Source organism: Phalaenopsis equestris, unplaced genomic scaffold (genome assembly GCF_001263595.1).
Source record: "Phalaenopsis equestris unplaced genomic scaffold, ASM126359v1 Scaffold000316, whole genome shotgun sequence".
NCBI classification, from domain to species: domain Eukaryota; kingdom Viridiplantae; phylum Streptophyta; class Magnoliopsida; order Asparagales; family Orchidaceae; genus Phalaenopsis; species Phalaenopsis equestris.
This window is the reverse complement of record NW_018164758.1, coordinates 261,261-265,256: the sequence shown is the minus strand read 5'-3', so window position 1 is coordinate 265,256 and position 3,996 is coordinate 261,261. Positions and strand designations below refer to the sequence as shown.

Sequence of the window (3,996 nt, the reverse complement as noted above, 5' to 3'; positions counted from 1 at the left end):
AGACTAGACCTCACTAAAAATGAGGTCAACAGATCTCAGTTATTTTTAGCATTGTCACGGAAACTACTGCTGAAAATTGATTTGAAGAATGTTTTTTCAATTGAGAATGCCTATAATTTGTGGTATTTAAATCTGCATATAAGTTTTGTTTATCTAATGAGAACATGAACTGTGGTTTGGATCATTTATTTCCTGCTTGTTTTCTGTTCTCAGTGCGAAGAACATCCTTTTGTGTTTTCAGTTGTTGATTCTTTTAACAGTTTTGGTACGAGGCCCGGGTGTAATTCCTTCTAACTAATTTTTTGATATTTAGATGTTTCAACTAACTTTTTATATGGCTAATAGGATCATTTTATTGTGTCTATAAATATGTATAGTTTAGGTCTTAGAAATGATCATGCCTCCCCTGATGAAACAATCTGTATATGATATTCTTCACCTCTGCCCTTCTCCTCTTTTCCATGGAGAAGAGGTGGACTTCCTATTATGATGATGTATTTTTTCTCCTTTCATTTTTATTCTTATGTTAATAAAGGAGAAGGTAGACCTAAAAAGACTTGGGCATATTGTATAAAAGATAATCTTAATTTATTAGAATTAATTGAAAATATGTCACTCAATAGGACAAAATTGAAAAAAAGGATTCATGTAGGTGACCTCAGTTAGTGGGACAAAGGCTTGTTGTTGTTGTTGTCATAGTGGAATCATCCCCCTCACTTCACAGCAGATGCATGCAAAAATTCAAACAAAAATTCAAACCATATAAAATATAGTAATTCATAGCACTAATTCTCCTCTTCGCTTTCTTTTCTATCTTTAGTTCCTCTCTATCCATGCACTATATTGATTTGAAGCCTCCACTCCAGAGGATTACTTTTTCAACATCTACACCAGGTTATGTCCTTTACATGGATTTTCAGCAAGTATAAGCATAAGATTGCTGCAAAATGGGAGTTCTTTGAGCATCTTTTAGCATATTATTGCCAAAGTTTAAAGGAGAAGGTTATGAGTTTTGGAATATTAATATGAATACCTTATCTATGTCTGTCGGCCATTTTTTTTTATCTTACATCTTTAAAATCTTTTATTTAGTTTAACTTTATAACTTCAAATAACTTTATGATTTGAAAAAAGTAATAATTTTGTGATTTTAAAAATAATTAAAATATGACTATGACCCTTTTTATTTTAAAAAAAAGTAATATTTTAATTTTAAAATAGGTGAAACCAAACGAGTCTCACATTTTAAATAGTTTAGACGAGTGAATACGATATTACAAGTAAAACACTTATCCCGAAGGATAAATATCACTTGTAATAGGGGTTCAATCACCTAGACTAAAAAATTTGTGACATCCGTTCGGTCTGCGAAATTGTCTTATTTACCGACAAGTTCCCTTACCTAATACGAGGATTAGATAAGGTTTATTTTATCTGGGTTCCTGGTTCCCTATAGAGGCAAACCCCTATAGTTAATTATATCTTAAATAACTGGGAGTCATTTAAAAAAACTCTCGATTAAGATCATGTGGTTTTGTTTTAAAGATTTCAAAGTTTAGGTTTTCACGATTGGACATGGGAAAATCAAATGGGAATGATTCAAAATATGAACAATTATTTAAGGAATCCAAATAGAAGAAAAGTAGGGGATATCACAGATCTGGGAAAAACCCCGGTGAACTCCCAACTATCGTAATATTCGGCTTTATGTCTTCGAAGTGATACTTATTTGATATTTCAATCCTGCAAATTATTTAAAATTTAGGACTTATGTTTGCACAACGTCAGACTGTGCAAATAGCCTAAAAGACAGAAGGATTTACATCGTACCGAACGGTAACCTCGGAATCCTAAAACGTTAGGACTTATGTGCAAAAAGCAGAGTTGTACAGAAAGCCTAAAGAGTGATCCTATAGGTTATTTAAACGAAGGAAAGTGTATAGTGTTGTGAAAATGTTTGTGATGTGAAGATGTTTTGTTGCTGCAGATTCACCTGGAAATTGTTCCTCGCTGCGCTGCCCACGATGTTTGCTTCAAACTCCTCGTAGTAGCACCTCCTGGTTTAGTTTTAGTTTTGAACATGCTCCTAACCACTAGGTTATCCTAAACTAAGGCATAGCGTATCAAAGTAACTAAGTATGCAGTGTGAAAGAAAAGTAACAATGTACTGTATAGTAAAGAGAAAAGACAATATAACATGATGAAAGAAGAACATAACATGCTAGGGAAGCAGTATAACAGGCTATGGAAACAATGTAACATGCTTTTAAAATAAAATACTGTAACATAAATTAAACCTGTACACTTGAGAGGTTCATTGCTCCTTTAAATTTAGCTATTATATGCTGTATAAAGAGGGAAGTAAGACCTGAAAAAGACTTAATAGAAACAGGTAAATCGCAGGGAAAAGATAAACAAATAAGATGAAATACCATACCACATATAAAGAACAAAGAATAAGAAATTTATATGTGATATTGGAATGTCCCCAATGTCCTATGTGATATTGGAATGTCCCCAATTGCCAGGAGGATTTGAATGTATGACAGACTTAAATCCCGGAGCATTGGGTTTCAGTTTTGGTCAAGTTAAGGTAAGAATTTCATTATTTGATTTAATTAAATCAGTCATGAGTCACAATCTAATGCCACCTCGTGCCTAGTATCCCACCTATCTTCTAATCTGAGGTTAGATGTTTGGATTTCTTAGGGTCATTTGAAAATTAGGATGATAAACTATCTCTATCTCTCAAGGTTGTGCTTCTGCTAAAATCTAGAATGCCTGCACTTTAGGTTAAACTTGAGGTGTCCTAAGGTGTCTAATCTCAATTAAGTGACTTTCCACTAACCCTCAAACATCTATAAATTTAGCTTAGTTTACTACCAGACTCCTAAAACCTAGGGGTAAACTCATAGTTTTGGCAAAAGAGTTGTGAGTTGTGTTTCAATCCTAGTTAAAGGAATTGGATTTTAAATTGATTCAAAGCTTAAGGGATCTAAGAGTAAGTTCACTAATCTCTCAATCGTTATATAAATTCTCATTTTTTCCGATTTCAACTAGTCTTCCAATTTGCAATTTATTTTTCTTTACGTAAAATAAAAGGTGGATTATTCGCTACCCTGCCTCCTCTTTAGATTGTATCATCCCAAAAATTCAAATTTCAATTTCAATTTTCTCTTTTATTCTCTTTCTCTCCTATTTCCCTTGAGATTATAAATCATTTCTGAATTTAATTAGATCAGAAATTCTCATTTTTAACTTGACCGTTGGAAAAATAAAATAAAATAAAATAAAATGAACGAAAATGAGACCGATCCATTTTTTAAAACCAAATTAAATCAATAAAACTCATGAATGTATCGGTCTAAAACATTTAAATTTGTTAAAAGGAAAATAATCGGATCAATCCCGAGAAGGATATCCTTTCCAAGTGGCGCTTTTATGGATTTCCAAACCCATCATGACTTCAATTTATATCAAACTCAAAATAAAGTTTCAAGAGCTTTCTACATTTCATAAAACATATGATCACAATTCATAGGGAACATCCTTTTGTACCTCTAAAAATCATACTATTATCAAAGCCTTTCAACTTCAATTTTAATGGCGGGGGTGAGGCAATAACCAAAAAAAAAAAAAAATCAAATCCAGCTAAATGTATATGAAGCTCATGCTAAGGCATCAACCCAAAACCAAGCCTCAAATCCAGCATACATTTCAACAAGGGGCAGCAAAAGAAGTGAGAAATGAGCCCCCAAACATAATTTCTAGCATTTAAAAATGATATCCAACATGTATTTCATCAAGGGGCAGCAAGAGGAGTGAGAAATGAACCCCCAAACATAATTTCTAGCATTTAAAAATGATATCCAGCATGTATTTCATCAAGGGGCAGCAAGAGGAGTGAGAAATGAACCCCCAAACATAATTTCTAGCATTTAAAAATGATATCCAACATGTATTCCATCAAGGGGCAGCAAGAGGAGTGAGAAATGA

General features: G+C 32.9%; 1 protein-coding gene across 1 annotated transcript in view; it reads left to right on the top strand.

The window, feature by feature from the left end:
* LOC110025621 (putative pentatricopeptide repeat-containing protein At3g08820) overlaps nucleotides 1-3,996 on the top strand; it is a 22,945-nt gene that overhangs the window by 3,027 nt on the left and 15,922 nt on the right. The gene's annotated exons all lie outside the window — the stretch shown is intronic.